We start from the raw sequence: 25,689 nt of genomic DNA, 5'->3' as shown, positions 1-25,689 counted from the left end.
GGCCAAAGCCACATGGATATGATGAGACCCTGCTGTCATATTGTCTGTTTGGGTGTATGTGAGGGTGCAAAGTGACTGTTGCCTGACTAGGAGCTTCCTTTTATCTCCCATTACTCCTACTGCTACCATCTCATTGCCGATTTTGACTGGAAAACTTTTGGAGCCAGAGATTTAAATGACCAATTAAATTAATTTACCCTATGCCCTTCCCTTTCACTCATAATAATAATATGGTACTCATTTAACTAAAAGTAAAAAGGGTCATTGTTTTTTATATTTATTTCTCTGAATTATTTTTTAAAATATTTTTTATTTATCTTTGGAATTTAAGAAAAATTTAAGATGGTACGGTAATAATACCTAAAGACAACAGAGATGAGGGCTGGAAGGACTGGCCCACAATATGAAGCTTACCACAAAGAGTGTTGAGTGCAGTTAGAGAAATCACTACACTAACAACTATCATGACAATGGTAGTGAGATAAATAGAATGCCTGTCTTGAATACAGGCAGGGGGTGGGAGAGAATGGGGAGGGGGGGGAAATTGATGTTGGGAATGTTGCACTGGTAAAGGGGTATAGTTTTTTGACTGAAACCCAACTAGAAATGTGTTTGTAAAAATAGTTCTTGAATAAAGTTATTATGATGATTGGAAAAAAAGAATTATAATATGCTAATGTAATATAAGCCACGTACTATGACTCTTTTTTGAATTTGTTTCTTTCACAGAATTACTCCAGCTGTGCGGTATTTTTATTTAATTTACACACAACTTTTAGAATTGATGTGTTTTGTTAAAAATTACTTTGGTATTTTTTTTATGAAGATTGTACTGAATTTACATATTGATTTAGTAAAACTGGCCACTTTAGCAATATATACACTTCCAGAGTACATAAGTTGCCTTTCCATTTAACTGTTATATATGTCATCTTTAAAAATTTTTTTTTTATTTAAACACCATGGCTTAAAGGTTGTGCATAATACAGGGTTTTTTCACAGATAAATTTGTTCAGAATTGAGTTACAGTCATACAAAGTATAACAACCTTCACCATGCGCCCACCCCCCTTGCTCTCTTTTCTTTTTTGACACTGTGGTTTGTACTACCGCAAATGAAGGGGTGACATGAATGTCCCTTTTGTAGTAAACTGAGGGATATTATTAAGTAACTTCTAATGAAGTGACTTACTTAAGGTTTTTATATTTTTTATATTTTGTTTTTTATATTTTTATTTGGGCCACACTGGGGGTTATCTCAGGGACTGCCCAGGGATTGTTTCTGGCAGTGCTGTGAGAAGGACCATGTAGTGCTTAAATCCAGAGTCCCACATGCCAAACATGCACTCATGCCTTTTAAACTATCTTCCTGGCCTTGAAAACCTACTTAAGATGTAATATTTAGGGATATCTGCATGAATGCATTTCTTAATTCAAGTCTTGTTGAATACTATTGTCCGTAGAGATGAATTTAATTGGTGATCTAAAACAAACCAAAGGAACAAAAATTGATTTTGTTGTTGAATATATTGAGAAACACTGTGGTATCCTGTGACATATTGATTATCCTATATAAATAGCATCTCCCTATAGAGGATGAAGTCCAATATGTGGTTTTCTGCAAAAATTTAACCATTGATTTCCTGCCCCACCTCATAAAACTTTTTCTTCCTCCCTTCCTTCTCCTTCCCTCTCCCCCTCCTTTTCTTAGTCCCCTCCCTCTCCCTCCCTCCTTTCCTTCCTTCTCTTCCTTCCTTCCTTCCTTCCTTCCTTTCCTCCCTCCCTCCCTCCCTCCCTCCCTCCCTCCCTCCCTCCCTTCCTTCCTTCCTTCCTTCCTTCCTTCCTTCCTTCCTTCCTTCCTTCCTTCCTTCCTTCCTTCCTTCCTTCCTTCCTTCCTTCCTTCCTTCCTTCCTTCCTTCCTTCCTTCTCTTCCTTCTTCCCTTCCTTCCTTTTTTCTTTCTTCCTTTTGTTTGTACTTCCTTTTTCTTTCTTTTACTTTTTCTTTCTCACTCACTCTTACTTTTTCATGATTTCTCTAAACATCTATCCATGCATGAATAGAAATATTTATTTTACAAATAATAATGTTTGGAAATTTCTGATAAAATGGCAAATGGTTGATAAATGGTCAGGGTGTCTTTTCGAGTATTGTAGAAGAATGCACTTGCCCAGAGGTAATGGAGAGGCTGAACGGAGATGTTTTCTTAGCACTGATGGCTTATTGAAGTACTCAGGCAAGAAACTTTGTGTTCCTAATAAGTACAAAGTAGTTTTACCTTCAACTTGCAATAAAACATCAAACAGCATGAAATTGATAAGCAGTTCAAAAATAGTTTTCTATCTCTTTAAAATAAGACCAGCAAAACCTGAAGAAGCTTTACAGTTACTGTCAAGATATTTCAGAGGGTATTGGCTTAACAGAAGCAGTGAGGGAGGGATGCAAATATGGGCAGGAAGTTCTGATTAAGAAAAAGATCTCTGGGTGTAAGGTCCCACTGCAATATAAAATTTATGCATTCCTATCCTTATTAGATAAGAACTTGTTTGCACACATAAAATTTCATCATTTTAATATGCCTATGTAAAAAAGGAACAATGCCACATAGTACTACTGGTGCATATGGGATTTTAAATAACAAGATAAACAATTCTGATAACCTGGTTCTAACATTAACTTAGAACACTAAAGAAACTTATCTACTAGAATTTCCTACCAAATAGACACTTGCCATAATGACTTGGCTTAGATTTCAGAATATCAGACATTGGCCATTCACCACTGAATCTTGGATCCCATCTATGGATCCCATCTATGGTTTTCTACACCAGCATCAGGGATCAGACTTCTACAAGGCCCTAATGCTGGCTTGGCATCGACTTGCTCCAGAGTGGGTTTATATGATACCCTGATGACTTAGTAACAGCAACAACCTGCTTTCAAGGGAGGATCTCTACATTGTCACCTAATGGTGAGATAAAACCAGAAGATGCTCCGTGTCACCCTGACTTTGACATAGGATCTGTACAGAAACCAGGGTCTGTAACTACAGAAACCTGACCATGCCAACTGTGATTATGAAGAGCTCTTACTGGGATCACAGAGAAAGACTTTTAGTATTCCTGGAGCCTGATTTTGGTCTTATGCCAGGATGCTTCATGGGTAAGTTCTCCATGATTTTAGGCCAAAGGTTTTTTTTCTTTCTATTTACCCCACATTTTGCTGTGCCTATGCAAAACAAACAAACAAACAACTCTGCCACACACACACACACACCTTTCTTTTGGGGGAGTGTCACATCTGGCAGCACTCAGGGGTTACTCCTGGCTCTGCACTCAGAAATTGCTCCTGGCAGGCTCGGGGGACCATATGGGATGGTGGGATTCCAACCACCATCCTTCTGCATGCAAGGCAAATGCCTTATCTCCATGCTATCTCTCCGGCCTCACACACACCTTTTTTATTGTATTTTTTTTATCTCTTTTAAATTGGAGCTCCTGCCTTTTTCATAGAACCTTGGGGCCTGGATTACTTTATTTTACCACTTATTTCTGCATTTTTCTATAAAACTAAGAAGGAATAAAGAAAGGCTGGGGGCCAGGGGCCAAGTGTTCTCAGATGCATTGGCAGGGAAATAAATAAGGACAGAACTAAATGTTCAAGCCAAAATCAATGATAATAGAATCAAGGGATCTGAACTTTGAATCTTAACTTAAAGGGGCCTGTTATACTGGCAGGTCAGGGGGCAAAGGGTGGTGGGATAGGTTGCACTCTGGGTTCATTGGTGAAGGGAGGTTGACACTGGTGGTGAAAAGGGCCCTGACTCACTCTATGTCTGAAATTCAACTATGAAGGACTCTGTAGATCACAAAGTATCAATTAAATGAAATTAAGAAAATAATAAGATATCTGCAACAAGTATTTGGAGGATTTGTTATTGGAGCTTGGTAAGTGCATTTGCTTAGAAACTGTAAATATATTTTGTTGAATTTAATCATAAACAGTGAGTTGAATAAAGAAGAGAGCCATTTGGGCCATATTTATAAAATGACTGTGAAATATTGTTTTTCTTATGATTTACAAAGTAAAACTTTGTTTAATAAAAGGAGGGCCTTTTTACCATATGGCTTTGTTTTACTTTGTAAGTCCTGGCCAAGCTTGCTATCGATGAAGTATCTATATAGAATCCTCTCATAGGGATGAAGTACAGGTATTGTAAACAATCAATGGCCATATAAGCCAGCATTAATCTTACACTTAATTTCTTAGATGATTCGGAGTTATGAAAACTCTCTAGACAAAAACTCATGATTTGGTAAAAATCACAGAGAGATTATACAATGTTTCAGGGGATTGTCTTGCTTGTGGTCCATCCTGATTCAATCCCCAAGCACTGCTAGGAGAGTCCCAAAGCTTAGAGTCAGGTGTAAACCCTAAGCACAGCTTGGTAGGGCCCCAAACCAAAATAATTTAAAAAAAACTATGTAAAATTTTATAGTGTGTGTGCTTGTTATTTCTTATGGTACTTGTTCAAAGTGTAGATTCAAGATGACGATCTGATTCAGTAGACTCAGGGATATGGACTTTCAGTCATATGAAACTATACATATGCCTATATATGTGTATATTTATAGTCAGATGAACCATGTGTATAGTTCATACATAGACATCATTTAAAATTCACTTCAATTAAGGAGTGGAACACAGGTGGGATGGAGGTTGTGTGGGCATGAATCTGAATGCAAGTGTATTGTGAACTTGCAGTAAATGACTAATATGTAACCATTTACATATATACAGATACCCTGAACAGAGGAGAACAGGTAGAAAGATTTCAGTTTACAAAGAAGGAAGGAGGAATATGGCACAAAATTAGACAGGAAAAATAAAAAGAAGCAAATCTTTAGACATGAGGTATGAGTATCTGGAAGTCCCCTCCAAATAAAATAACTACAAAAAACCAAGCAAACAAAAGGTCTCCAGGGCTCTTGATCTTCACTGAAATATTTGATATACACAGGTCAGAAGCCTACATGATCCAAGAAGACCTCTGAGCCGAGGAAACTGAAGATGTTAATAAAAAATTTTAGAAAATGTAAATGTATTTACTTCTTGGTTTTGGGTCGCATCAGGCAGTGCTCAGGGGTTACTCCTGGCTCTGTGCTCGGAATCGCTCCTGGCAGGGTTGGGGAACCACATGGGATGCCAGGAATTGTGCTGGGATTCCTTCGGGGTTGGCCACGTGCAAGGCAAATGCCCTACCTCTGTGCTCCAGCCCCAGGAAACATAAATGTATTTAGAGCTGCAATTGAAAACAGCTAAAACCTATCACATAGATCTGTTTTGTAATTGAGACAGCAGGGGGCGCTTTGGTAGCATATATGTTGATCATTCTGAGTTTGGTTTCCAAAACCCAGTTGTCAACTCTTGTTGAGTGGGATTACTAATCCGACCTACCGGCACCTCATTTTAGGAGCTTCATTTATTTTACATTTTTAGTTGTGAACCTTTGTAGAAGGAACTTTTGATGCTTCTTTCTTTATAAAGGCACACATATATATTATTTTAAAGTGGCAGTTCCTATAGTCAAGAAGAAATTAGTTCTGTAGAGTTTAGAGGAATGATTACCCATTTATTAACTTCCTTTGAGGCATATAGTAAAAATTAAAAAAGAGAAGAAGGAAGATAAGAAAGAACAGATATCTATAGCAGGACTGCTGATAGGGGAATCTCTGGGTCACAGGATATGGGCCTCATATACCTTGTTAGTTGCCATTCTATTGTTCAGTTGCCTTCCAGAATTTGTTCCTGTTTATTTTTGTATCACCAATACATGTGGGTCTTTTATTTTTTAATTAAGAAAATATTAGTTTAAAAGACTTTTACGTTTCAGGTGAACAATAATATTTCTTTGGAAAACCCATGGGGATATCTAAACTATTTTTTGAGGAGGTGCCCTCCTTAGCAATACTTAGGGATCCAGGGATCATTCAGTCAACTGAGGCATATGATTCACTGTTCTAATCTACTAATTCTGCTCAGGTCCAGCAATGCTGGACCAGGTTACCTCGCAGAGATCACAGGTTATTCATAACAGTGCTCCAGGGCCAGATAGGCATGGTGATCTAACTTGAGGGGCTTTTACATGCAAACCTTAGAACCATCTCTCCAGCTCTAAATAGCTTTTTAATATTTGTCATTCTGGGGGCCAGAGAGATAATACAGTGGGTAGGGCACTTGCCTTGCATACGGTTGACTGGGATTCATTCCTTGGAACTTATATGGGGCTATGAGATCTGCCAGGCATCATCCCTGGGTACAGAATCAGAAACAAGACATGGGCACTGCAGGTGTGGCCATCAAAAAATAATTTGGGTATAGCTTTAACTTGAAGCTTGCTTGTTTGTTTGTTTTGGGGCCACACTTGATGACGCTTGCTCAGGGATTACTCCTAGCTATGTGCTCAGAAATTGCTTCTGGCTTGGGGGATCATATGGGACCCTGGGGATCGAACAGAGGTCCATCCTGGGTCAGCTGCGTGCAATGCAAATTCCCTACCACTATGTGCTACCACTCTGGCTCCAACTTGCAGCTTTTCTAAAAAAAATGAAAGTTTTGGTGCTTGGAGCTTATTCCTGAGTTTGTGCTCAGGAATATATATATATATATATACCAGTATATGTGCTACCAGGGACTGAACTAGGGTCAGCTGCATGCAAGGTTAGTGCCTCAACCCTTGTACAATCTCTTTAGCCCCTTAACTTCAAGCTTTTTTGGAGGATGGAGGTTGGATCATACCTAGTGGTGTTCAGGGCTTACTCCTGGCTCTGCACTCAGAAATCACTTTTGACAGGTTTGGGAAAGGCATATGGAGTGTTGGGGATCGAACTTGGGTTGAGTGCATGCAAGGCAGGCACTATCTCTCTAGCCCCTTACAGCTTTTATCGTATGAGTGAATTGGTACTATTTCCACATCCAGATTTTTTTTTTACATTTTCATTATGTACTATATTTTAATGTCTTATTTCTAATGAGTACTCATCTTTTTCTTATCTATGAGTGTTCTTTGGATGAAGTCAAATAAAAGGTTTAGTTAAAAACAAGTCAATTGCATTTTTTGGTAGACAAATGATGAGTGTCCCTCAAAACACCCCTGTTTTGACCTGCTCTCTGATCACATAATTTGTTGGCTTATGTCTAAAATCAGTGTTTCAATCATCATTGCATAGTCTACTATGTAGTTTTGTTTGCCTCAGGAATATTACATGTCTTTGTTTTATCATTTGTTTCAAAAAGGAGGAATGCCCACAGTCCAATTGAACCAATTGAGTGAATGTAGTGGTTCATGCAAATTTACTCATTGAAAACAATCAAATGACAAGCAGTAGCTCATATTTCTAGAGTTTCAAATGGAATATCTATTGAAAATGACCTTCTATTTCAATAATTGCAACTTTGTGCCCCTTCTCTCTTCCCACAAAAAGATCTTATAAGGACTCTCTGGAGTTAAGGAAGCTAAAATAGACTGACTGGTCTGTAGTTTGGAGGGTGTAACAGATCCTTCATGGAAGAAGCCACATCATTCTATTTTTTTGTTTCTTTGTTTATTTTTTGGGTTTTGGCCACACCTAGCGCTCCTCAGGGTTACTCCTGGCAGGCATGGAGGACAGTATATGATGCTGGGGATCAAATTCGGCTCACCACATGCAAGGCAAATGCCTTGCCAGCTGTACTATTGCTCTGGCCCACATCATTATATTCTTTTGGTGTTGATTCAGTAAAACAAAACCTTCAAAATACTATCATACTTATAAGTACACCAAGCCCCTGGCTGGACAGTACTGCTCAGTGGAGATTACTAATTATTGCACTTTCTCCAACCTGCAGACACCATTGTCCTCATACTGCTAGTGGCCGTTCTCTGTCATTTCCCATATATGCACTCTACGTCCATTGTATATTCCTCAACTGTGTGTGTCCACTCATACTCATGAGTTTTCTGAACAATGACTGCGTGTTTATTGACCCCTATTTCTCTCTTTGAAGCGCATGCTGGTGGATACCCTTCTAACTAAATTTGTTTTCTTTGATAGTAGTTGTGCCTTGTTGATAGAGGACTTTGGAGTGGTCCTCATATTGCCTTCTAATTAGATGATTTTCGATGGGTTCCTTTGGTTTTCTTGTTGAAAAAGAAGTTTCCCCATTGCCACCTCATCTGGCTTTTCCCCCTCCCCTTGGGTATGGGCTTTGTTTTTCCCAATAAAGACTGCTTTGGAGGCCTTAGAGGCAAAGCTGCCATCTTGGCCTGCTGTTCCACGTGGTTGAGCAACTGGTTTGTGGGTGAACAGCTTGCAGTGTGAGTTTCTGGCCTGCTATTCTTTTGCAATTGTCTGTGGATTATTTTCTGCATCAGAATTGCTGCCGGACCTGCGTCTCTTGTCCTACCCAGATGGGGGCATAGGAATCCCTCTTCCTCTCTGGGGATTGTGGAACGCGCAACCCACCATTTCATAGTGCCTTTGCTTGGGGGAGAATGATGTGTTGAACTGGTATTTGTCAAGATTCACTAGGAGTGAGAGAGAGAAGGAAAAGAGAAAGGGAGTTCTGGAAAATTGATTATTGATATCCCCATACACTCTGAATATTCAATCTTTAGCAATTAGATTATATGTGACTTTTTAACAGTTTGAGATACAATTCTTTCAGGGTTTTTTGTTTATTTTGTTGTTGTTGTTGTTGTTGCTGCTGTTTCCCACACCCAGCCGTGCTCATTATGTACCAAAAAGACAAACCTAACTTACTCCTGGCTCTGTGCTCAAGAATCACGTCCAGTGGAGCTCAAGGGTCCAGTTGTGGTGTTGCAGTTGGTGCCTAGAGGGGTCAACCACATGCAAAGCAAGTGCCCTACCTATTATACTATTTCTCTAGCCTTGAGACACAATTTATATATTATATATTCACCATGATAAAACAAAATATATTACTTTTTTAGTATATTTACAGCTTGTCTTTCCTTATCACAGTTCATTTTAGAACCTTTTGATCATCCCCAACTAATTTTTATCTCACTTTCACTGTTATCTTCACTTCCTCTTCAATCTCCCCAGCCTGATAAAGTGATTTTCTACCCCTATCTGCTGCTATTCAAGATAAAAGGATTCAGATAATGTATGCAATTGGCAACTGAGTTTTTTTTTTTAATTTAATCATGTAATGACTTAAGGTACAACCATATCATATCATAGCGTGTGGTTCAGTTTTCTTTTCTTTATTAATTGGAGGAGGACAGCATACCTGTGCAGGTACTACTGACTCCTAACTCTGCTCAGTGGTCACTCCTGGCAGGGCTCAGAGGACCATAATAAATTGCTGGGGATTAAGCCTGGGTCAGCGGTGTAAAAAGCATTGTAGAGGGTAGAGGCTATCTCTTCAGCCTCTACATTTTCTTTGGACAAATAATATTCTATTGTATAGTTATGCTAATTTTTAATTAATTAGATGATGGATATCTAGGTTTTCCCCATCTTTTACCTAGTGTGAGTGATGGTTCTACAAATATTTGTGTACAGTTTTTGTGTGAACATGTTTTCATGTTTCTTGGATATCTCTACCTGGGAGAAAATTGTTAACCTTACGTGATAACTCAGTATTTCATGTTTTGACATCTGTTCTACTCTTTTCCATAGTGTTGTACCATTTACACTGTAAGAAATGTGTGTGTGTGTGTGTGTGTGTGTGTGTGTGTGTCCCTATCTTTGATTTCCTTGTTGATCCATACTAAGCAGTCCTCAGGGACTACGTCTGCCTCTGTGCTTGGGGCTCACTCCTGGCAGAGCTTAGGGGATCCTGCTTTGTGCTGGAAACGGGACTTTGATATCCTGCATATGAAAATGTGCTCAGTCCATGAGCTGTTCTCTCTAGCCTGAGATTCTCCACACATTCAACAACTCTGCTTTATTTCATTTTTCAATGTGTGTGTTTTTATTCATTATATTTATTCTCATAGGTTAGAATCACATCTCACTGTGTTTTTTGTTTCTAGGATCTATACTGGAATTGGTTTCTTTTTGTTTTTAGGCCAGAGCCAGCTATGCTCAGGGCTTACTACTGGTCCTATGTTCAGAGAATAGGACTCCTGGGGTACACAGAAAAACATATAGTACTGGAGTTAAATTGTTTCTATTTCATAATATTTATGATATAAATATATAAGATTATTTTTACTCTATAACATATCATATAATATAAAATTTAACATTATGACCACTTTAAATATACACTTCAGTGGCATTTAATTTTGTTATATTATTATGTATCCTAGTGACTTTGATTTTTATTTTCCTGGAAACTAGTGTTGAGTTTTCCTTTATTTAGTGACTATTTATAATTCCTCTTTGGAGAGATATCTTTGTAAGTCTTTACTTACTTTTTAACTGTTTTTGCTTTTCATTGTAAATATTCTGTTTATTCTGTAATATAGTAGTAGATTATTTTTGTGTGAGTGTGTGTGTGTGTGTGTGTGTGTGTGTGTGCGTGATATTTTTGGCAATACCTAGAGATGCACAGGGCATCTCTGTCTCTGTACTTTGTACTCATCTGCATCTCTGTACTAAAGGATCACTCCTGTATATGCTTTAGGGACTATATGGGTTGCTTGGGACTGAATACTGGCCAGCTGCATGCAAGGCAAGTGCTTTACCTCCTGTACTATTGGTCTGGCCCCGATAGTAGATTCTTTTTTTTTTTTTTTTTTTGGTTTTTGGGCCACACCCGTTTGACGCTCAGGGGTTACTCCTGGCTATGTGCTCAGAAATCGCCCCTGGCTTGGGGGGACCATATGGGACGCCGGGGGATCGAACCGCGGTCCGTTCCTTGGTAGCGCTTACAAGGCAGACACCTTATCTCCAGCGCCACCTTCCCGGCCCCGATAGTAGATTCTTATAAGATACAAGATTGGCAAATATTTTCTCCCTTTGTATAGATTAACTTTTAATTCTTTAAAAGTTTCTCTAATGCACAGAAATGATACGTGTTAAGTTTATTTTATCTATTTTTTCATTTGATGTTTATGTTTTTGTTACTATAGGAATACACAGTCAAATATGTTTTTTGACTTTTATATTTGGCTCTTATATTTAGATCTTTGTTTCATCTTTTTTATTTAAAGAAAATGCATCACATAGTTGAAACAGTTGATCCTAATACATTTATTTCCAGATAAGTGAAAACAAAGTTATTGAAAAATAGAAGGAAAAAATAAAATGGAAGAGAAAAAAATAAAGAAGTAGAATAGCAAGCACATTTGTGAAAAGTATTGTATCTCCAATGAAGTCATTAATACAATGGCAGAAGTTTAAGTAAGCTCTTGTTATTAGTTGTCCATTCTGGTAACTGGGGTGTTCTTTTAGGGATGAAGCATCATATTCATGAAGTTGTCCAGAAATTCAAAGCACTATTACTGATACTACAACTTTTAGGGGCATATACTCAGCTGGCAGATCTCCTGAAAGATGAAAGATACAGGAGGAGGGAGCCCGTACCCGTAAAAGCCCTGACAATATCAGCCCCCAAATAGGCATATCTGAAGTGTGGTCAGATTTGTGTCTTTAAAAGGAATCATAAAGGGTAAGTGATGAGATTGGATCATCATGGAGTTGATTCTGGGTGAGGCAGGAAGCATAGTTTCAATATGGCAGGGACATGACACACCCTCTCCTTTCAAGATGGCCAGCTTTCTACTGTATGGGCCAGTGTAGGCATAATCTTTCATGTTTTGATTTACATCTCATTTGAGAAAAGAGTGAATTTACTGAGCTGCTTGATTTGAACATGGTGACTGTGTTTACTTTGTTCCATCTTGAGTTAAATTTTATATGGTACTTTTAAAAGTACTTCCTGTTCAAAAATCTTCTGTGTTGGGCCAGAGAGAAAGTACAGTGGGTAGGGTGGTTGTCTTGCATGCAGCCAACCCAGTTTCAATCCCCAAGCACCCTTTATGGTCCCCTAATAATCACTAAGCACAGAGCAAGGAGTAGCCTTAACATGGCAGGGGATGACCCCTAAATTAAAAAAAAAGTTCTTATTAAAGATATATGGGTAAGGGCTGGAGTGATACCATAGCTAATAGAGCATTTGCCTTGTATAAGGCCAACCCAAATTTTTTTTTTTTTTTTGGTTTTTGGGTCACACCCAGTGACACTCAGGGGTTACTCCTGGCTATGAGCTCAGAAATTGTGCCTGGCTTGGGGGACCATATGGGACACCGGGGGATCGAACCGTGGTCCATCCTAGGCTAGCACAGGCAAGGCAGGCACCTTACCTCTAGCGCCACCACGCTGGCCCCAAGGTCAACCCAAATTTGATCCTTAGCGTCCCACATGGTCCTCCAAGCCTGCCAGGAGTAATTTCTGAGTGCAGAGCAAAGAATAACCCCTGAACACTACCAGGTGTAGCCCTCAAACCCAATATGCATATTGTCATGTATATATATACATATATATGGGGAATGTCTACTGTAAATGCATATTCTTTTACATAATAAAAATTTACCCTATGGAAATTTACTAAGAATATATGCATAAATATTTATTGCAACTTAAAAAGTCATAGTTGGGACTGGAGTGATAGCACAGTGTGGTAAGGCATTTGCCTTGCAAGTAATCAAAATGGGACAGACCCTGTTCAAGTCCCAGCATCCCATATGGTCCCCAGAGCCTGCCAGGAGCTATTTCTGAGCTCAGAGCCAGGAGTAACTCCTGAGTGCCGCCAGGTGTGACCCAAAAAAACAAACAAGCAAACAAACAAAAAATTCATAGTACTTCAATTCATCCATTCTTTTTTTTTTTTTTTTTTTTTGGCTTTTGGGACTACACCCTTTTGGTTCTCAGGGGTTACTCCTGGCTAAGCTCTCAGAAATTGCCCCTGGCTTGTGGGGACCATATGGGACCCCGGAGGATCGAACCGCGGTCCTTCCTAGGCTAGCGCTTGCAAGGCAGACACCTTACCTCTAGCGCCACCTCACTGGTCCCCATCCAAATGTTTTCTAATAGAAGACATTTTGCTTATTTCTTTATATATATCTTTATATATGTGGATTTTTTTCTTACATATAAAGAAGTTTTGCAATGATTCATAAAAAACTAAGATTAGTGGTTTTCTGTGATAAAGTTAGACACTGGGTATTTAAAGTAAGTGAAAGAAAGGTATTTTTGTCTATATTAAATTTAAAAGATGGTGGGCCAGCAAGGTGGCGCTAGAAGTAAGGTGTCTGCCTTGCAAGCACTAAGCAAGGATTAGGACCGCGGTTCGATCCCCCGGCGTCCCATATGGTCCCCCCAAGCCAGGGGCAATTTCTGAGCCTTAGCCAGGAGTAACCCCTGAGCATCAAATGTGTGTGGCTCGAAAAACCAAAAACAAAAAAAAAACAAATTTAAAAGATGGAAATAAATTACTAATGTCAAATAAACATATGACACCATATATGATCACCTGAACAGAGTCAGGAATAAACCATAGCATAGAGCCAAGAGAATGGCCTAAAGAGCACTGCATATGATCCATAAAAAGAAAGAAAAAAGAGGGCCCGGAGAGATAGCACAGCAGCGTTTGCCTTGCAAGCAGCCGATCCAGGACCTAAGGTGGTTGGTTTGAATCCTGGTGTCCCATATGGTCCCCCATGCCTGCCAGGAGCTATTTCTGAGTAGACAGCCAGGAGTAACCCCTGAGCACCAAACGAGTGTGGCCCAAAAACCAAAAAGAAAAAAGAAAGGAAGAAAGAAAGAATGAATGAATAAAAAAAAGAAGAAAAGAAGAAAGAAAGAATAATCAATTGCCAAATAAATGTATAAGATGCATATTAAATTTTTAAAAAGAATTTCAGGAAAAATAGTGGGAAGGAGGTAACAGGATTACATTATTATAAATATTATACTCTCTCTGCCCCCAGTTGAAATACAGGTATTCTCTTACCTGGTTTTCTTATTAAAATTAACATACAAAATTAATACAGTCACTGCTAATTGAGGTTAGAATTGTGGTCTGTGGACACAGAACAGAGTAGAAAACTCAACTCCAGGAAGCCAAGCTAATAACCCTGACCTCATTCACAGAGTAATGAGCCAACATAATCTGAGATGTGTACCAAGTTGCCTAAAGGCTTTTTATACCTCTCACTGAAAAAAGGCAAGCCTGTATAAAAATGCAGTTCAGTCTCTTAGCAGAAGGGACCTTGACACCAATTTACCTAACATTCTTATCCCTAGGCAACGGATTGTAGGTGTCCTTGAAAAGAAAGCCTTCCTAGCACTTTGCTATTCTTTCACCTCGAGAAATCAGAGCTGAAAACTTCACCACTGAAGGTTTATCCAGATGCTTTCTGATGGCAGTTTTGGAGAGCTAGCTCTTATCTGTAGAAATTGGCCATTTTCCCCCAACACATTGAAAAGCAGTCATCAACCATATTTCTGAACGAGGGCTCTCCTTTTCTCCATGAAACAAATACTTTCCATTTCTGACTCAGGAGCTTAGCACTGAAATTGTTGCAGAACTGGTCTCAGACTCATGAACATGAGGCAGGAAACCTAAGAGCAGTGGCTCTGGTTTTGTGAACCTTTCAATGTGTGAGACCAGAAGGCACTGAGCATGTGTAAATCTGACAGTTACTCCAGTGGGATTAACATCCTGGAGTAAAAGTATAATGTTCAAAACATGAAGACATTGAATGAGCCAAATTTCCCTGCTTTTATCCTCCATTGAGCATGAAACAAAAATGTCAACTACATAGGTATAAAACCATAAAGAATCTTGGTTCCCCTGGTGGTTGAGGATAATGGGTTGTACAGGTAAAGAAATGATCTGCATCATAAAATCAAATTGCAGAGAGAAAGAGAACTCAGGTTAAAAAAAAAAAAAGAACTTGATTTCCAAAACATGTTTTAAAATAAATGCAAATAGGAGCTAAGCAGAGGGCTCAGGAGTTAGGGATACATGGCTTGCAGAAGCAAGGAATGGGAATCCTTGCATGAATCCCTTTGTCCTTATTACCACCATTCATAATCCTGGTTGTCACCAGCACTGCTGAATCCTGGTTGCTCTGTTTCACCTATTGTAGCCTTGAAGCAGCTGGCCTCGTTAGCTGAGTATCATTGGGAATGGCCCCAGGTCCACTGAGCCCTGCTTGGCGAGTTTCTCTTGCCCACTCCCCCAAATATATGCTTTTTTTAACCACACATACTAGAGTCCTTTTCTTGTTTTTGTTTTAGTTTTTGGGTCACACCCTGTGACGCTCAGGGGTTACTCCTGGCTACACGCTCAGAAATCGCTCCTAGCTTAGGGGGCCATATGGGATACTGGGGTCGAACCCAGGTCTGTCCTAGGTTAGCACGTGCAAGGCAAATGCCCTACCGCTGCGCTACCACTGCAGCCCACTACTGAGTCCTTTTCTAAATATAAATTGATATGTTTTCAAAAAAGACAAACTCCAGAAAGAAAGTAAGTCATTAGAAAAAAGTCTCAACAAATGACTACTGTAAAAGGCACATGATCAGTGATTGCAGAGGTGACTAAAAAAAAAAGACGTCTGCTTAACACAGAAGATGTTGACTTGCTCCTGGCAGCAGCATGTAGAGGCCCGTCCCTGCTCCCTGCAGTGGTGCCGGTAGACTGATTGTCAACTTTGAGGTAGTGCTTTGCTGGTGCTAAGCATCCCCTTTCTCCACAGATAGTGCCAGGACTTTGAAGAATAAGAGAACACTGGGAGTCAAGCAGCTGATGAAAGCTCCATTCTGCAAAAATGTGGGGAAGCTTTGAATGGAAGTGAGGTCTACAACCGTGCTCCACTATTCCCATCTTGTGCTAGCACAAGAGACTGCACGCACTGCTTCCATTTCAACTAAAAGCAGATGCAAACCTTCTGCGGTCCTCTTTTTTTTTTTTTTTTTTTTTTTACTTTATGTATTTAGTTATTGGATTTTGGGCCACACCCTGTGGTGCTCAAGGGTTACTCCTGGCTCTGTGTTCAGAAATTGCCCCTGGCAGGCTGGGGGACCATATGGGATGCCAGGAATCAAACTGGGTCCCTCCTGGGTCAGCAGAATGCAAGGAAAATGCCCTACTGCTATGGTGTCACTCCAGCCACCTGCACTCTTGTTTTAAGAAAGAAACCCAGTCATGAAAATCTCACCATGGGGACAGTTTTAACAACAGTTTTTCATCCTCTGAGTTTGAGAACTTGGAGATAACTTAAAAATATTTTTGTGCCCTGTAACTCCAAAAGTTACTGAGAAGTAACTATTTTTCTTCTCAGCGGAGTTAGGCTTTCCTTTTCCTTTTTTCTCAAAAGGTTTAAAAGGGAAATGAAAGAAGCTAGTTTAGTCTTCAACTCATTGCTGACTTCCTCTGAGTTTTCTTGAGGAAGCCACCAGCCTTTTAAAAATTCCCCAGAAATGCAAGCCCATCTTTGACAGCCAACTCCAAATTGTGGTTGGAGCACTCTCTAGTTTAATATGTTCTCTTACATTTCAATGATATTTTCATCCTTGGTTGATTGGTATCACCTTGCCTGCACAAAGCCAGTGCCTTTTCTCAGGGCAACTCTGTAGAGTGAAAGAGCAGATCGATTGGCTCCATTTTATTTTGTCCTGTGCACTGCTTGTAGTCTAGACATGGTATGTTTTTATGCCTGACCGTGGCCCCATGTGCCATACTGGACTTCAAAAAGCCAAAACTGCTGCAGTCAGCTTGTGCTTCACTGCTTGATTTCTCCAAAACAGCTTTAGCTCTGTCATTCATTTGTCCAAAGGTCCCCGTAGAGTACCTGTTTTATTCAAGCCATTCTCAAAGGTTAGGGGAATAACTCTAAGAAGTGGAACTCATGCCTTGCCTTATTTTTTTTTTTTATCCCTATCCTACTCATTTTTGGAATCACCATGATCTATAAAGTTACAAAGATATTCATGACTGAGTTTCAGGTGTACAATGTTCTAACACCTATCCCTTCACCAGTGTTCACTACCTTCCCCCAGTGTCCCCAATTTCCCTCCCTGTTTCCTTGCATCACCTGTCATTATAGCAGGCATGTTCCCCTTTACCATTGTCCTCGAGTTCCCTTGCCTAATTTATCACTGCAGTGGCAAACTTTCTACTGAAGACCAGTTCTGCTCTTTGTTTCTATAGCCTTGGAGCATTTGATATTCCCCTATGACATTTTATTATATCCCACTTTGAGAGAGATCATTTGGAGTCTGTCCATCTCCTCAACTTCACTCAACCTGACATCAGTTCCATCCATGTATTGACAAATTACATGACTTTAATTTTCCTTATGACTGAGAAGTATTCCATTGTGTTTATGTACCATTTTCTTTATCCAGTCATCTTTTCTTGGACACTTGAGTTGTTTCCTTAAGTTTGATTCCCGATCATACATGCTCCCCTGTCACCACCACAGCACTCTCAGGTGTGGTCCTGGTGGGCCTCAATATTGCTTAGCGAGAACACTGAAATCTCATGGCTAAACCAGAGACGATTATTGCTAGGTGTGACCTTCAAGATCCTGAGAATCTGGGAAGCCCACAAACAACAACCTAACTTCATAACAAGAATTTTTTAATGATAAAATTATAACTAACTAGAGGCCAGGGAATCAGGACAGAGACTGAAGAGTTTGTATTGCATGCAGACAATTGAGTTTTGATTCCTAGCATGTCCTATACTTTCTGAGCACCACCAGGATGGTCAGTACCACCAGCAGAGAGCCAGAAGTAACTTCTGAACACAATTGGGCCTACCTCAAAAAATCAAAACTATGGACTATGAAGTATTATGTTTATTTCTCAACCAAGCATTCCTACTTTGGTTAGGTCAACCTTGGCAATATTTTCTCAACTTTCTTTGCCCATATGATACTATCCTGTCCTTTGCTAGTGATTCCTTATCTGACAAGCCCTAGACTAACATCTCCAAAGTCAAATTCTGTGGCAGCTTAAAAATCCACCATCTCTATACCTATCCTGGAGGATATTGGCTTTCAACAATGTGTCATATATTTCTGATTTGTTTTCCTAAGCAGATATCTGAAGTCAGTTCCTATAGTAGACAAACTGAAACAAAGGTTTGTGTGTAGGCTGTTTATGGGGATTATTCCTGGAGAAGAGTTAAGGAAAAATCTGAACCATGAAACAGTTTGGACAGAATTCTTGGCCAATACTGCAATGCCCTGGAGTTAGGGTCAGAGTTGCTTGTCCCTTTGAAGGTAGAGGCCAATCCTCAGCCATTCTCTGGACCAGTCATGCTTCTTCTCTGTTAATCACAGAGAAGAAGCATAGTTGTGGGCAGGCAGTTTCACTCTGCAGAGATCCGTTTTGGAGAAGAAATCTCTGCAGCTCAATCTGTCCGAGAGGCAGTGAGTCCAGTGTATCTCCGACAAGAATTAGTGGTCTAGTGTTCTAGTGTCCAAGAACTGGTTTGCTCTCAGTACTTAGCATAGTAGTGTATATTGAGAGGGGATAGGTAGATAAAGGTCATCATAGCAAAAAAAGATTTTTAATATTGTGCACAATTTGAGTGTTGTTGTTTTTACCAATGAAGATACCCTTGGGCTAGGGATAAAGCTTACTAGTAGAGAAAATGCCTTTCATGTGGGTCCCTACACCTCTCCCCCTAAATAATTAGAAATTTTTATAATCTGATTGTGAAGAAAAATGTCTGAATAAATTCAACTGACTCCAGACTTTGTTGTTTTGTTTTGTTTTTCAAATATGGAATGTGTCACGAATTTGTGTGTCATCCTTGTGCAGGGGCCATGCTAATCTTCTCTGTAGTATATGTGCTGCCGAAGCGAACATGACTCCAGGCTTTGTAAAGTGATCAATTTGAGTGTATAATAATATTCCTATATTTACATACTTGGAATAGTATTTACTTAGCTGGTATAGTTATATCTAGGACCCATACCAAGAAAGAGAACTTTACTACTGAAGTCTCCATTTACCCCTATGGGGAAAAAATGGGCCCCTACCCAGAACCTACCATGCTTAGTCAGCTTGCTCTTGCTTCTGCACCATGTGTAATCTTCTGTGGCTGACTTTCTTGACATTGCTGTGAGAGACATGCATGATATCATATGTAGCTGAGATCCACTCTCTCTCACGGATGCATGAGCAATCAATTATTGATATACCACAGCTTTTTAAATGTTTTCTAGTAGAAGTAGAAAGTTAGTTGTTTTTCTTTTTTTTGTTTTTGTTTTTGGGCCACATCTGGCCATTCCCAGCTATGAGCTCAGAAACCCTGGCTTGGGGGACCATCTGGGACGCCGAGGATGGAACCGAGGTTCGTCCTGGGTCAGCCACGTGTAAGGCAAAAGCCCTACTGCTGTGTTATCGCTCCAGCCCTTGTTTTTTCTTTTTATCTATTATGAATAGATGGGTATTCTTTTTCCTGTTTCAGTGAATATGTACATGCACTTCTGTTAGATGTGTATCTCAAAATAAAATCGCTAAACTTTGAGTACATAGATGACTGGCTTTAACAGATATTGCCAAACATTTTGCAATGGAGTTGTATAAATAAATGATCCAACAGCAGTGTCTAAAGGTTCTAATTATTTCACATCCTTGCTACCAGGTACTTACAACTTTCTCTTTTATTTGAGCTATTTTGGTAGGTCTTTATTTGAATTTTCCTAAAGACTAATGAAACTAGTCTTTTAGTTTATTGTATATTTTCCTGAAAAAATTGGCAAAAATCTTTGTCCTTTGTTTTCTCAGGCTTTTTACACATAATATTTTTGTAGTGTTATAAATTTATATTTATGAATGTATAAAATGCCTAGAATAGTGTAAGAAGAAAATAAAAATTATAATGGTTATACTAGAGCCTGTTTAGTATAATCAAATTGCTGTTTATAATTACATAAACTTAAATGCTAACACAAAAATATGTCCAACTTTCTGGTTGGAAAATTATGAATAACTTATTTTTTTTCACTTTCCAGCAATGCTTTACCCCCCAGACACACTATTATATGCTTTTCAGTCTAAACTTGTTTTAATAACAAGCATGGACTACTTTTATAGTCTGGAAAAAACAAAAAACGCTGTTTTCAGTTGGTAATAAATGAAATCCCAAATGAAAGCAAAGTTTCTCAGCACTGCTAGTTCAGATCAGCCTATAAGCCTCTTTCCATCTGTTGGGACTTTGAGAGGTTTCTGGAGAAAGTGTCCTCTCTGGGCTTACTTTGGAAGTTTGGGTTACAAAGAAAGGGTGTAAAAGTGAAGAACAGCTTTTATAGTAGAAAATCCATGTGCTCCCTCATTCCCCACTGAGCCTGGGAGATGATCCTGCCATAAAGACTAGCTAATTGCCTTTCTTTGTGCAAGTTTACTTCCAGTGGCACTGCCTAGACTTATTTGGTCTGATGACTGGAGTCCTGCTGTGAGCTGGGATGAGCAAAGCATATTATTACTGGGTGTGATTGCAATGCCTTTGTTTATATTTTGCAAGACAAATAGGGTTACTTCCCATTTTACCCAGCCCAAGTTTTGCAAAACTCAGCACTTAAAGGATTATATGATGCCTCCCCTTTCTTTCCTTCCCTTGGCCATTTGGGTGTTTGCTCTACTAATTCTGAAACAATAACAAACACAAATAAAAACACAATTATCAAACCAATCTCCTCGCTATCACAGCCAGCCTTTAAACATTGTTTGAAGCTATTCACTTTTATGAGGAAAAGTCAAGAATACTACAAAAGACTTTGTTTCTTCCCTGTAAACCATCTGAGAGTATGTTCCATACAGCAATAAGTAGATTGTCCATAGTAATGTTCCAATAATGGTCTCTTTTTTTCCCCCAGCCACACCAGGTGATGCTCAGGAGTTACTCCTGGCTATGCACTCAGAAATCACTCCTGGCTTGGGAGACCATATGGGATGCCAGGGGATCACATCATGGTCCTTCCTAGGCTAGCACCAGCAAGGCAGACACCTTACTGCTCCGCGCCATCACTCTGACCCCAAAGGTCTCTTTTCTAAGGGAATCGGGACTGTACACAGGAGTGATGAGTCTCCAGCATGCTAAACCTCTCAGAATTTTTTTTTTATTAAGAAGAATATCACCCTCTTCTTAGAACCACAGTACTGGGGGGGGGGAGCCCCAGTTCTCCTTGCCAGCAGTTTCTTCTATCCCTGTGGACCTAATGCACACCTCATACCCAAGGATCTGGCTAATACTTTATTATTATTATTATTATTATTATTATTATTATTATTATTATTATTATTTTTGATTTGAGAGTGGAGAGAAGAGAGAGACAGAGAGAGAAGAGAAAGAGAGAGGAAAAAAGAGAGGAGAGGGGCTGGAGAGAAAGCACAGGGGAGGGCCTTTGCCTTGCATGCAGCCGATCTTGGAGGACCTGGTTTTGATTCCCTGCAACCCATATGGTCCCCAGAGCATGCATGCCAGGAGCAACTTCTGAGCACAGAGTTATGAGTAACCCCTGAGCATGGTTCTGTGTGGCCCAAAAACTAAAAAGAGAGAGACAGAGACAGAGAGAGTAGAGAAGAAGGGAGGGAGGGAGAGAAATAGAGAGGAAGGGAGTTAAAGAGAAGGAGGGAGAGAGAGTGGAGAAAGAGAAAAAGAGAGAAGAAAGAGGAGAGAGAGAGAGAGAGAGAGAGAGAGAGAGAGAGAGAGAGAGAGAGAGAGAGAGAGAGAGAGAGAGAGAGAGAGAGAGTCTGGCTAATACTTTAAACATTCCTAATTGGACCATAGCGTTCTGCCCCACCAAGAAGGATAAGATACCAGACAATGCCTGAGGCAAATGGCCAAACCCAAGGGACTCAGAACAGCCACTCTGTAGGATCCTTGCATTCTTTTCAGTTGGTAAGGAGTGCAAAGAGTCTTTTAAAGCCTATACACTCTGTTTGTCTATAAACCACTCTTACACCCCCCCCCCAAGTCATAGGAATGTAATTCTACACTAAGTTCCTCCCCATATGGGAAGTTCCTTTTCCATCTCCTTTACTTTCCTATAAACTTTTCTACATAACCTGGGAACCTTAGATAACCACAGAGACTTGCCTTCAGTGGTCCTGCATCAGTACCTTCATCACAGATAACATTGACAGCATTGCTCAATTATCTTAATAATAACTTTTATAGTCAAAAGATCTAGAGACAATAGAAACAAAAACCAGGAGGACAAGTTCATGGTAGGAAGCTTGCCACAAATAGACAGGGGAGTTAGTAGATAGGTTTGATGATTGCATTTTTATTTATGTTTGTTATTGTTTCAGAATAAGTAGAGCAGTTAGGGCAGAGAAGGGACCACTATGATAGTTAAAAAATGATCACTCTGGAAAAGAAATGGGTGCTGAAAGAAGACAAAGTGATATGCATGATAATCTTTTACTAACAATATTGCAAACCATAGTTGTCTGAGAAAGAGAGAGAGATAAAAAGAGAGGAGAGAGAAGAAGCAGAAGAAGAAGAAGAAGAAGAAGAAGAAGAAGAAGAAGAAGAAGAAGAAGAAGAAGAAGAAGAAAGAAGAAGAAGAAGAAGAAGAAGAAGAGAAGAAGAAGGAAGAAGGAGAAGAAGAAAAGAAGAAGAAGAAGAAGAAGAAGAAGAAGAAGAAGAAGAAGAAGAAGAAGAAGAAGAAGAAGAAGAAGAAGAAGAAGAAGAAGAAGAAGAAGAAGAAGAATGTCTGTCATGGAAGCAGGTGGAGGAGAGGGTGGAAGTGAAACTGGAGACACTAGTGGCAGGAAATCCACACTGGTGAAAGTTGTTGTACATTGTATGACTGAAATTCAGTCATGAACAACTTTGTAATTGTGTATCTCATGGTGATTCAATTAAAGGATTTATTTTTAAAAATTTAAGAGATTTTTAAAAGAAAAACAAAAAATCTATTAACAAGTATGTATTGTATTTCCTAATAGAGTTTTTGACTATTGTTGTAAAGTTACACCTCTTTAATGCTTGAGCATTTATTACCAGGCCTTCTTGCCTCCTTTCAGGCCTGACTCAACCCCTCCACTGGCCTTATCTGAATAAGAAAGAGGCAGCAGGAAAAATGATTTGTTTCTAAAATCAACTATTGAATAAGGTATCATGTGGTTGTTCCAGCCAACGAAACTCTGCATAAGAAAGCAGTGTGGATTCAAGCCAGAGAATTTTCTTGGGTCAAGGACAGTCATTAGGGAATGTCAACCAATTCCCATTTATAACCCTATGTCTGCCATTTGACTTTCTCTGTGTATTTCTTCTGCCTTTGTCTCTCCTTTCCCTGCTCCTTTTACTTTCTTTTTGTTCCCTTCTTTTTATTAAGACAATCATTTCCAAAGTTTACTCACTTCCTCCGTTTTCTTCAAAATGTCTTCCTTAAGGAAGCCAAAAGACCATTAAAAGTTGTTATTTATTGGAAGGTGGAAATGAAATTTGTTCTATATGACTTCATTGTATTGACTTTCTTTTAAGAATTGTATTACTGCATCATTTACATTAAAAGGCACAATTATGCCCAAAGGGCTTTTTTTTTTTTGAGAAAGAAAGTAGATAAACATAGATGTAACAGCTTTTTTTTTATTTAGTTCTCATTTTCATTAATAGCTTCATTGTAGAAATACCTTGGAGAATTTAAATTTTGAAAAGGAGATTAAAAAGTCAAGATGATTAAATTATTTAATTCAAACCAACCATGAAAATTAAAAAGTCTGAAAAATATAAATTCTGAAATTATAGTGTGAATATTCTGTATTTCTTTGGGCTATTGAGGTGATTTTCCTCCTTCCCTAACTGAAGTGAGATATACATATATATCAGATATTTTTTATTTTAAATGTATATATATATTTTGGGGGGTAATTGAGGTGATCTTGATAAAGCCCAAATTGAGGTGATCTTGATGAGGCCCAAAAAAGGGTTCCACTGGGCTTATGGTTAGACTTGACTTCTACACTGAGCTTTGTTTTTGCTTTCTATAACTTAGACAAATCCTTTATCTTTCTGGTTCAGTTCTGCTCCTATACTTTTCTCTAAAAAGTCTAGTTTGAGTTTTCTCTCAATTGAACACTTAGCCTGCAGAAGTGGCTACAATCTGATACTTCTTTGAGCAGATGGATCTGGAGGCAAAGTTCATGGTACTGATGAAACAGCAGAGACATTTCTCTGTGGGCAAAACCAATTTATGAAGATCCTACCCCATTTAGGTTTCTCTGCTGCAGTGTGAATGCATCACTTCACCCTCAGACTCCAAAGATTTGGCATTCTACGGTTTGTAGAACATTAAGATATACCTTCATAGAGAGTCCAAGGCATTTCAGTGTACTGATTAAGAACAAAGGTTTTAGGAAATGGAAAGATAATGTAGCAGGTATGTTGCTTCCCCTGCATGTGACCAACCTTGATTCAATCCCAGATATCCCACCGGGAGTGATTCTGGAGCACAGATTCAGTCCCTTCAGGAGTTACCCTGGAACACCCCTAGGTATGGTCCAAAAACAAACAAAAAGAACACAGATTATAGAATTAAATAAACACAAAATTTTGGTTCTTAGGTTATTCAAATTTTCTAACATCTGAGTGCCTCCTTTTACTCTTCTATAAAATGGAAACAATGGTTCCTAAATTACTGTACAATTGAGACTGCAAATTAAAATAATGTAAGTCAAGAGAACAACATAGTGACTCACGAATAAGAGTAATCAGTAAAAACAAAAATATATTTAAGCTCACCCCCTCCAGAAAATACATACAGCAAAAGCAAAAAACAAACCAATGTTGTGCCTTAGAGCATTCGATTTCTAAATAAATTTATTCAAGGAATTAGAAAAAAGGAATGAAAACTAATTTTGGCTAGTTTTGTTGCCTGTATTTCTTTGTGAGTACACCAGCTTAGCCTCTATTTTGGAAAGTGAATTTCATGAAGCCTTAGGTTTCTTTTTTTCTTTTAGATCCCATAACTTGTCTCTATAATGCTTCCTTCTCAGAGGAAGACCTCCTAGGGCTTGGTATTCTACAAAGTTCTGTTCTGTCTTGTCATGTTTATAATCCTATTCATGGCCCCCAACTCATTCAGTTTGGTGGATGATTTCCAAACCTGTATCCTTCTGACCCATCATCTGTCTGAGCTGCAAAATTGTATTTCTAATTCCCTGTCACACCCAACCAAACTTATGAATGATGATTTACACTCTCGAAGAAATTCAGCTATGCCAGCTTATGATATGACAACATAATACTTTCAATATTTTTCTCTTTTCGCCTTCCCTTAAAAACTTAAAAATTGTCAATTATTTAAGAAACTATTTTTAATTGGGGTCAAAGTGATAGTACAGCAAGTAGGGTTCTTGCTTTTCATGAGGGCAACCAGGGTTTGGTCCTTGGTACCCTGAGTCAGGTCAGCATATGAGGACTGTGATCTTTGGCCACATATGAACTTTGTGATCTTTGAGCACCATAAGGTATAGGCCCATACGAAAAAACCCCAAACAATTAGAAATAGACACTAAATTTAATTTTATGTGCCTATTCCCACATGGCTTACTTCTATAGTGTTTACTAAGTATATTATTTTTTGGTTTAATTCATTTTAGTACTTTTTAATTTTAATTAGTTGAAAATATTTATTGGAATAATATTCAAGCAAATGAACTATAGTCTTCAATTGGTTTTGTTGTTTTTGTTCTTAATGTGTAT

General features: G+C 38.9%; 1 pseudogene; it reads right to left on the bottom strand.

Moving 5' to 3' along the window:
* Nucleotides 1-18,746: 18,746 nt before the first annotated feature.
* Nucleotides 18,747-18,837, bottom strand: LOC126009840 (uncharacterized; annotated as a pseudogene).
* Nucleotides 18,838-25,689: the final 6,852 nt, after the last annotated feature.

The sequence above is a fragment of the Suncus etruscus genome, chromosome 5 (assembly GCF_024139225.1).
Source record: "Suncus etruscus isolate mSunEtr1 chromosome 5, mSunEtr1.pri.cur, whole genome shotgun sequence".
Classification (NCBI taxonomy): domain Eukaryota; kingdom Metazoa; phylum Chordata; class Mammalia; order Eulipotyphla; family Soricidae; genus Suncus; species Suncus etruscus.
Note: the sequence above shows the minus strand (reverse complement) of the source record. Positions and strands in the feature narration are given on the sequence as shown.